Genomic DNA, 10,477 nt, shown 5'->3' with positions numbered 1-10,477 from the left:
TGTCCCAATGAATCACATGCTTTGCACAAGGTGTCTGTTCTGATCACACTATTAGTTTTGCTTGTAGAAGTGAACCTTGCTCCCGTGATAAACACATTGTGTAGCATGGTGATTTGAACACAGTTGTGTGATTTACATCTATAGAATATAAGTGATAATTAAAACTGTTGTGTTTGTGTCTTGTATCAGTTTCTGTGTTTCCTTTGGGACTTTAAGGAAAAAAAAAAAAAAAGAAAAAAAAACAACAATCATAGAATCAGAGTCCTAGAATGGCTTGGGTTGAAAGGGACTCCAAGGATCATCAAGTTCCAACCCCCCTGCAGCAGGGTATTACAATTGTGTTTGCTATGGTTGTACAGTTCTGAAACCAAAGAGTATAAATAATTATGACCTCTTTACCCAAGAGAATATTTACATTATAGAACCTTGATCATGAAGCTTCAGTTAATGTCGTACTCCCCTTCCAAGACGCAATCATCAAAATGCAACTCTGTGGTAGCCTGCTTCTATAAATTTATGTTCAGGTATCTGACCATTTATGAATGTTCTCTCTAGGCCATAGTTGCACTGAACAGCGTTGGGTTGTATGACATATGAAGGAACAGGCACACCATTTCTCTGCCTTTGGGATTAGCAAAGTTGGAGTGAATTATGCTTCTCCTTTTGACAAACCTGAGAACATTTCCTCAAAAAACAAAAGCTCACACCAAACTCACACTTAAAAACTGCCATGAGGTTTGATGTTTTGGAAATTTCTGCTCCCAGCACAGTTCCCCCCATTTATTTTGTCTTTCACCCATCTTTGTGGTTTATTTGGTGAACATATCAGCCCTCTTGTGTTACACAGCAATTCTCACTTCCCAGTCGAGCTCCCAGAATGACCTGTATTTGTCTTTCAGACCAGCTATATGCACTACATATCCCTTCCCTTTATTACAAGATTCTCTGCTGGACCAAAGATCCAGGAAAAGGAACTCATCTCACAGAGAACCAACACAATACCTCAGATGTTCTCCAGCAACTTAAGCTACATGATCTGCCTGGAACTTGTGCAGAAAGTTCCTGCATCCCTCTTTATGCTTTCAGCATTTCCATGTCTTGTATTTTCAAACATTATAAGTAAGAAGGGGACATACCCTGTAGCAGAATCTGTTGTGATGGGGCAAGAGGAAATGTTTTCAAACTAAGAGGGCAGATTTGGATTGCACTTCAGGAAGATGTTTTTTACAATAACGATAGTGAGGCACTGCACAGGTTGCAGTGAGAGGTGGTGGTGCCCCATCCCTGCAGACACCCACAGTCAGGGGATGAGCTGTGAGCACTGATGGAGCTGTGGGTGTCCCTGTGCACTGCAGGGAGTGGGATCAGATGGCCTTTAGAGATCCCTTCCAAAGTTAACCATCCTATGATTCTATGATTTTAGAACAAGCTGTGCAGGCCATAAGCTGGAATTGAGGGCTATATTAAGTTATTCTGCACATTAAAAAAAAAAAACCAACCATTAACTGCATAATTTACAGAAGGGCATGCTTGGGAAAACCTGGTGATGAGGCTGATAATCTCAAGGAGCGCAAAAGTTTCTGAGCTAACGATTTGATGCGGGTGATGGTGTGTGCATGATAAGGAATGTGCGAGGGATGTACTGCTTCATCCCAAGGCTGTGAAGGCAGTTGTCACTAAGGCCATCGAACAGTTCTGTCCCATCTATGGGAAGGCACTGCCGCCTCGTGGTGCACAGGCTGTGCTGAATGTGCACAGTGACCACTGAGCATTGTGTTCAGGCACTGCTTGCTGCTCACAGCACAGATTTGCCCTCTCTCGAATCTCAGACTGATCTAAAAGTTGTTCTTTCAGTAAATTACCTCATTGCTGTCTTATACTGGCAAGTTGGAAGCAGGATGTGGCTTGCTCATAACGAGAATAAAACGCCGCTCACATTTTAGGTCTCTCTCTTTGTAGGTCTTCACACAACCTAAAAAGGAGATTGGCTTTAACATTTCTGTTTTAGCATAAGGGTCCATAAATATCTCCTCAAATAAGGGGGTTCTTATGAAGAGAGCTGTGGGATTTTCCCCACTCTGGGTGCAGAAGCAATAGACCAAGAGGGGAACAGCATCTGAGAGATGCTTGGCTGGGGCTGCAAAAGCAGAGAGGTCCCAGGGATCTTGGGGGGGAGGTTTCTTGCCTGTTTTGGCATGGACTTGCATGCGACAAGGTAACATTCATCAGAAATCCAACTGGGAAAAAGCTCTACCAGAGCTACCTGCCATCCTGAAGTCTATAATTTGTGGCATTGAGGGTTGTGGTCAGTGGGCATGGTGGGGATGGGTTGATGGTCAGACTAGATGATATTAGAGATCTTTTCCAGCCTTGACGATTCTATGATCATTAAGTGTATCATCTAGGAAAAGATAGCTTCTTCTAATTGCCTGGCATCTTTGACACGATTTAACTCTTTGGATATTATTTTTAAATCACTTTGCAAATTGCATGAACAGCTGGGAAGATTAAAAGCAGCAGTTTCAGCCATTTCTCTTGGGACTGTAACAGAGACAGGTTGATGAGGTGGCTGAAACTTCTCACCAAGAACAGATTTTGAACTCCTACAGTGTCAGCTTTTTTTTTCCTCAAAGCTTGATTGTGTGGACTCCAAATTACAAGAGGTCCCTCATGAAGGCAGCTTGCCTCCTCTGCCAACACTGAGCTTCCCCCAGGTTGCATTCCCAAGTCTGCATAATCCACCCACACCTGAACCTTCAGAGCAGTGCAGAGAAACAGCAAAGGTATCTAAAAAAATAGAAAATTAAAAAATTAAAAAAATAAACCCAGCAAAACAACGGAAAGCAAAAGGAAAGCCCCATGCTTGAAAAACATTTAGTCTGATTATTGGCAGAAAAAAATCTGAATGGAGGAACTGGAGTCAGCAACTGATGGGCACATCATTCTAGGGTATTTATGATCCCACCCTGGGATCAGAGTCAGCTAAGACATTGTAAAAGTGGGATCTGGATTTTTAGAGTGGACATTGCTGAAGTGTACTATTTAAACATGTGTAGTATAAACTGAGTACATGGGATAGGACAAGAGGGTCTCCTTGTTCCCACACAGGGGCTGTGAGGGACCCTACTGCCCATTGATGCCCACTGATGAGTTGTTCTTTTCTTGCTTTGACCCCTTAGAAGTAATACACAGGCCCCAAAGGATCTGTGGTTTACATTTTAGAACCTCAGAGATTATTAGGTATAACGGATAGCGTGTTGCGTTCATTTTTTGGCCATATTAGACTATATCCATCCTTGATATTTACACAGTGAGTTGAACATCTCCCAGCACAACTCCACTAATTGATGGTGAAGGAAAAACATGCACAGACCACCAACAGTAAGGACTTCATGAATGGTTACTCCAGGACTGACTTTGCCAAGCAGAATCCAGAGACTCCTTCTCCTTGAGTTTCGAAAAGTTCTCTTTGATATAATTTTATATCAGAATGGACTTATACAAAATGATAATACATTTATTGTGTCATCTACAGCAGTTTACATGTTAAAAACAATTTCTCAGAACACACAAAAAAAAAAAAAGTTAGAAACCAGCAATTGATAAATGTTTTTCCACCTCGTAACAAAGCTGTATAACCCCATATCCCATTACCAGTTAAACCAGTTTTGACCCCCCAAAAAAGATAAGTATTAGACCCAACAGGCCAGTATGTTTGTACCTTGACACAGTCAAAAGCCAAAATACAACTTTCCACATGATAAGATCTCAGAGCTACGGGATATTTTGTTGCCACTAAATTGACAAAAAGAAGGGGATAAGAATGAACACGCTAAGTATTTGTTTTTACAGATTGTATTGGTATACAAAGGCCTCTTCAAACTTTTCTGCAAGGACAAAGTCCATCAGAAAAGGCAAATTCCAGAAGCCTAAGTCATTTCAGACACTAGAGAGTGTCACACATCGTTATATCACACAGTAATTCTTCACATGGATGAATTCCCCCAAAGAAAGCCAATGGGAATTTGTGATATTAATCGTAAGAAAGTGAAAGGATCACAAGGTTCAAAACATTGTTTAAGCTCTGCTGGTGAGTTTCCATACACAAAGTACAATGTGTATTTAGCCAAATGTAGTTTATTACTACAGATATGTATGGAGTTTACCATCAGATCATCATTAACTGTTATCTCACACTCCGTATCTTCCCAACATTATTCTTAAGTACAATTCTGAACAGTCTGCACGTGCCCAACTCCTAACATGTCTTTTTTCACTGCATGTGTGCTATATACCATGATTCACTTTTTTTCTGGACACAGAAACTCATATCACATGACCACAATCAGACAGAGAGCAAATGATTTTATATGCTCTAATTTCTTTGGAAGCTTTGTTCATATGATAAAACCTCAAGACTGGAAAAGAGAGTCTTAGTAACGTGAAATCACGCACTCAAAGCGGGGAGAAGTTTAATTTGTTGAACAATAGCAGGATTTAATAGTCCTTGTGATTAGAGATGACTGATAGTAGTCATGCTCTCCTTGACAGCTCTTCTCCACCACATTTTTCAGAGTATACGTTCAATTGGAGGCACTGAGGACTTCATCACAGACTGAATGGTGCTATATGCAGAAAGCTGAGAAACTCCGTACAGTCATGCAGATTTGAAGAAAACAGCTCATAACAACTCACCATCAGCTTTCAGCAGGTTTTCAATCTTTTTTTGGTCTGTGGGAGCCTTTAAGTAATCACGGGTAAGACAAAGGTCCTTCAGAAACCTTACAAATGTCCATTGCTATATATAATGTATGAATTTATATTCCTTAATGATCCTCCACTGACACTTCATAAACAGAATATGGACTCTGAAATCTCCACTAACTGACTACGACTGCCATAAGCAATTATCTCTGAAACACTATTGAGAAATAATTTAAACCAACAGCTTTGATGAGTTCCTGACCAGTCAGTCTGATCTAGTGGTTGGCAACCCTGCCCACAGCAGGGGGGTTGGAATCAGATGACTTTTGAGGTCCCTTCCAACCCAAGCCATTCGATGACTCTATGACTTTATGTGAAATAAAGCTGTTCATATTTAAGGAAGTGTGAAATGAATTGGAGGCAAGACTAGTTTGAACAAGAGCAAAAGCAAGCCATGAGTTATTTCAATTTGGAAATCAGAAAAATGTTTCTCACTGCCAGGAGTTTTATAGTAACTTTCCAATGAGTGTGGAAGGTGAGAAAAATAAAATGGTTACTGAATTTTAAAAGGGAAGGTTGATACTGACAGTGTCAAAAAGAGACAGATGTGGGCATGCAGGTGGCCAACAGTTTACCGTAAGTCAGCAATGTGCCCTGGCAGCCAAGAAGGCCAATGGTACCTTAGTTGACCAATGGTTGACCAACAGTTGACCAAGCATTGACTGGTGGTTAACCATGAGCCAGCAATGTGCCCTGGTGGCCAAGAAGGTCCATGGTTCTTGGCATGCATTATACAGAGCATGGCCAGCAGGACAAGGAAGGTGATTCTCCCCTCTGCTCTGCTTGGGGAGGCCACATCTGGACCACTGCACTCAGTGCTGGGCTCCCCAGTTCCAGGCAGACAGGGAACTGCTGGAAAGAGGCCAGTGGAAGGCTGCAAAGATAGTGGGGACCTGGAGCAACTCCTGATGACAGAACAGGCTGAGAGCCCTTGTGCTGTGCACCTAGAGAAGGTTGAGAGGGATCTGATCAGTTCCGATCAGTATCTGAAGGGTGGAGATCAAATAGATGGGACCAGGCTCTTCTTACCACTGCCCAGTGATAGAACAAAGGGCAATGGGCGTAAACTGGAACATAGGAAATTCCATGTGAATGTGAGGAAAACTTTACTGTGAGGGTGACAGCACTGGCACAGGCTGCCCAAAGAGGTGGTGAAATCGCCTTCTCTGGAGATATTCAAGACCCATTTGGACACCAACCCATGCAACCTTCTTAAAGGAATTGCTTTACAGAGGGTTGGACTGAGGATCTCCAGAGGTCCCTTCCAACACCTACAATTCTGTGATTCTCTACTATTCCATATTGGCCAAAATATAATTGCTCCACCTGGCACAAATGTAGTTGGAAACAGAAAGTGGCCTGCAAAAAAACCTGTTGAAGTCATTCCCCTGGGCTGTGGAGCACCTAGAGATCCATTTCTCTATCATTAATATATCAGTTATCATATTATTGGTAAAAACTGCTGGATCTCAGGCAAAAAAAGTCCATTCATGAAGGCTGATGATCCATACCCTTCTTGTTACTTCTGAAGAGGACTGAGAACCCAGTTGTGCTCTGAGTAAGTGATTAAGGAGTTGCTCTACTCCTCTATCTGGAAGGTTTTTCCTACTTGCCATTGACGATGGAGAAAGTCCAAGGAGAATTCATTTTTACAGGGGTAATCTCAAATTATCAGCCAAGTCGCTTCCTGCCCACTTCTGTCATTTAGTAAGTAGAACTAAGTATGTGGTTGCCACACTTAGTTCTTTTGTTTCTGTGATGAACAGCTGCTGAGAAGGAGGAGGTGGGCACCAAGTACAACACGTGAATTTAACTGCTTCCATCTTTCTCCCTTTTCCCACCACCACATTTTAACACCTGTTTTTCAGATCCAAGTACTTACACAAAGCAGAGTAACTTGGGTACATTTCTTGTATGAAATAAAAGCACCCACAACTGAACACATACAGGTGAAGGAAGAAAGAGCTGAAGTCACCAGGCAACAAGGAAACAAGCCTTTGAACGTATCTTAGTTTTCTTTTTGGGATGTTAATTGTTCTGTCATATCAGCACTCCACATCAAAAAGTCAATAATAAAACAGTAAATACTCACAAAAGATGCAGTACAGCAGGCTTTTGAACAGTTACAAAAACGAAGAAAATTAGACTAGATATACATTATGGACATGGTAGAAAAAATGGCTCAAGGAGCACTGCACACTTTTGTTTCTCTTTTAATTACATACTGTTAATAACGTATGCCTTTCTAGCTCCAAAATATATTTCACAGTGAAAATCAAACAAAGCACTGTTGCACTCAATCGATATTTACAGACACCTAGAAGCAAACCACCTTTGGGTTTCTTCCATTCTGGAATGAAGAGACATGGCAGCCACTGTGAGAGGTGGCTGCACGCATCCAACATTTCAGCTTACATTCAACATAAAGATTTCTGAGAGAGCAATTTGTGCGATGGCATCAGAACCTGGTTTAAGATAACTCTGTACACCTGGAGCATGATCTTTCCAGTAACAATGAAAAAGTCAGACTGACTAAGGGGAACAAGGTCAGGCTGGATGTGGCTCTGGGCAGCCTGGTCTGGTGGCTGGCAACCCTGCCCATGGCAGGGGGGTTGAAACTAGATGATCTTTGAGGTCTTTTTCAACACAGGCCATTCTATGATTCTATGAACAGTTTTTGCAAGCATATCAATACTTTCAATAAAAAGAAATAATAGAAGGGCTTGTTTGTATAATATAGTATATATTAGATATGTAGAGATACATTAGTTCTTCTCATAAATTCAGTGCTGGTGAAAGGTACCAAGGACTTCAATTTGTACAATGAACAGTAAACATAGGGATTGCAACGGCAGAAATTTCCTCTCCACTGCCCTCCAACTCGCCTTGCTCCAGAGCACTGGCTCTGTAAGAGGCAAGTCCAGGTCTTTGGGACTATTCAGTCCTTGGCCTCTCCTGCTGAGAATGCAAAAACAATGACAGCAGCAGTAATACTGTGCTGAAGCCAAACTCCAAGCCAAATCGAAGTGGCTTTGTTCTACAATAGCAATGTTTTTCTGCACTGATTCTAACATAGCTGAGGACCTGGTCTCCATTGTGCATGACTGAAAGGTGGTTTTGGTGTTGTGGACACATGCCCATAAGGCACTGGACTGAGATCCACCAACTCAAATTTCAGAGCACTGCAGAACAGGAAGGAAAACAGCAGAATCCAAAAGGAAGCTCAGAAAAAGCCTCAATCAAATAAAATGATATAAAACAAAGTCAAATAAAACTCAAAATGAAAATTTGGACTGAAACATGGAAAAATTCTCCAACCAGAGACATTTCAGAGTTATTTCTTTTTTTTTTCCCCCCGAAGTTTTGAATTTATTAATGCTTGAAAATTAGCCACCACCTCATATTCATGCAAAATATACTTTTAGGAATTTTTTTTTTAATAATACACTCACAATATTGTCAATATAACTCTTTGTGAAAGGCCGTACTACAGAAAATACAAAACTAAATATTATATGCTCATCTAATATTAGATAATTCATTTCCCAAGTCCCGAGTACTCATTTACCTGATAGATCTGACTTCCTCTTCAGTGTCCTTCTGGCATGCAAAGAGTTCCTTGGAGAACTCTATCACATAGCTTTTAGCAGAATCTAATGGGACAGGAAACTGATCTATCAGCTAAAATACTTCAGAGATTTTTTTGCACATGATCTGGAAGAGGAGGAAGGATTCTGCTCTCAGAGAGCAGCACGACTTGCAGAAAAGGTATTTCTACCATCTAACTTCCATTTAGGTGTAAGTAAAGTGACTTATATTTTTTTGCTGGTCCTCTGTGCCAGGGTAGATTGCATCTGACTGAAACGCAAATGTCTTGAAAGAGAATGATCCTGTACTGACGTGAAGTCAATCTCAACACTTCTGCCTGCTTCAAATTATTTTTACATTCATTTACTCTGCTACAACCAAGAGCAGAGTGTGTCCCATAAAGCACTATGTAAGAGTTAAGTATTATAATTAATACTTCTTTTGCAACTTTCTGACCCTTTTTTTCCTTTTAAAAAAATAAGGAAACTATTGTTATTCTTAAAAACCTGTACTTAAAATGATATTAAAACTTCATTTTTACCCAAACTAACAAAAACCAGTGAAATTAAAACTCCAGCTTATAGTAACCATTCTCTTTTCCTTTTTGTTGTTGTTGTTGTTGTTGTTCCCATGATCAAGCTCCAAAGAACAAGCCTGAATTTTAAATTTCCTGGTTACTATTAGTTCCAGTTCATACCTTCACATTTAAAATGTCATTTTTTTTTTTAATTATATGCACACACACACACACACATATATATAGATATATATATGTATATCAGTTCATAAATCCAAAATGAAGAGAGAGCTAGTACGGTTATCAAAGCCTTTATGAGCTGTATAAAGACTTGTTAAGAATTGACATCATCGACATTTGACTGAAGTAGATGTGCACCAGTCGTGGCTTTAACTACAAGGCAAAGTTGGAAAGAATGTTTTAGGTTTTCAAAGAGAAACAGTAAGAACATCAATGTTAAAACGAATTATCCAAAGAGAGAGAAAAACGCCAGATGTGGGAAGTCATCCAAAGGCTTCATCCTTTCTTTCCATAGCATCTCACTGTTCAGTTTGATTGCTCAGCAAAAGCAGACTTTTACCTTCCAAGATGATTGTGCCAGATCCCTTTCGTGCCTCTAGCAGAGAAGAACCAGGACACGCAGAAGTCAGCCAGGTTGCAAAGGCACCACGACGCGTGACAGTACTACACAAAAACATGCTGTGTTTGGACATGGATGCAAAAGGTTCACGGTTATCTGGAGGGAAACACTGTCTTGGAACTGACTTTTGTTCTTAAAGTGGGAAGGAAGGGTTATTTTTATTATTCAAACAATTCAGTCAATCCATCCATCAACTCTCAGTCAACCACTGCCAAAAATATAGATATATCTCAACTACATGGCCCTTTTAGAAAACTCACAGCTTAGCTAGAACATAAAGCATTCTCAGAAGCATCCTTGGGTATGGAAAAAGTCAGCTGATCCCATCGGTCTTGCCTGGAGTTCCCCCATCGACTGATGACAGCTGTACAGCTTTACATTGGCACAGCAGTTCCTTTAAGCCCACTGGGTATGTCTAACTGAATCCAATCACGAAGTTAATGTTCTGGTGTTCTTCCTGAACTGGCTGGTATGATAACTCAAGCATGTTAGCTCCATCCTAAGACTCAGAAAAGAAACACTGCGGAAATTCACATGCCGAAAGTCAGGTGACGGGTTAAGATACGTTCGACTAGGAAAAAAAGAATGCAAATACAAAACTAAATGAAAATCAGTTTGAAAAATAACCATTATGTCCATTCACGGATTAGGATCGGTTTGGCAACCAAAGATCAAAACTGCACAGCAATCACTTGTTACTTTTGACTGACAACGGATTACTTGCAGATGCTCTGAAATGTGTATCACTGAGCAAGTGGGCTTGGCCTGTTTTTATCTTTTAAATATTTTTTCCATTAATGGCATCGAGTACAGTTGTGTATTTACAGTGGTTGTTAAAAAGATATATATATACACTTCCTTCACTTTGTTCACCTCTACAAACATCAAGAATGTTCTGGAGGTAAGGGAAGGGAAAGGGAGAGGGAAAGGGAGAAGGAGCGGGAGAAGGGAAGGGAAGGGAAGGGAAG

The sequence above is a fragment of the Meleagris gallopavo genome, chromosome 6 (assembly GCF_000146605.3).
Source record: "Meleagris gallopavo isolate NT-WF06-2002-E0010 breed Aviagen turkey brand Nicholas breeding stock chromosome 6, Turkey_5.1, whole genome shotgun sequence".
NCBI classification, from domain to species: Eukaryota; Metazoa; Chordata; class Aves; order Galliformes; family Phasianidae; genus Meleagris; species Meleagris gallopavo.
The sequence above is the reverse complement of the archived record's forward strand: the minus strand, read 5'-3'. Positions refer to the sequence as shown.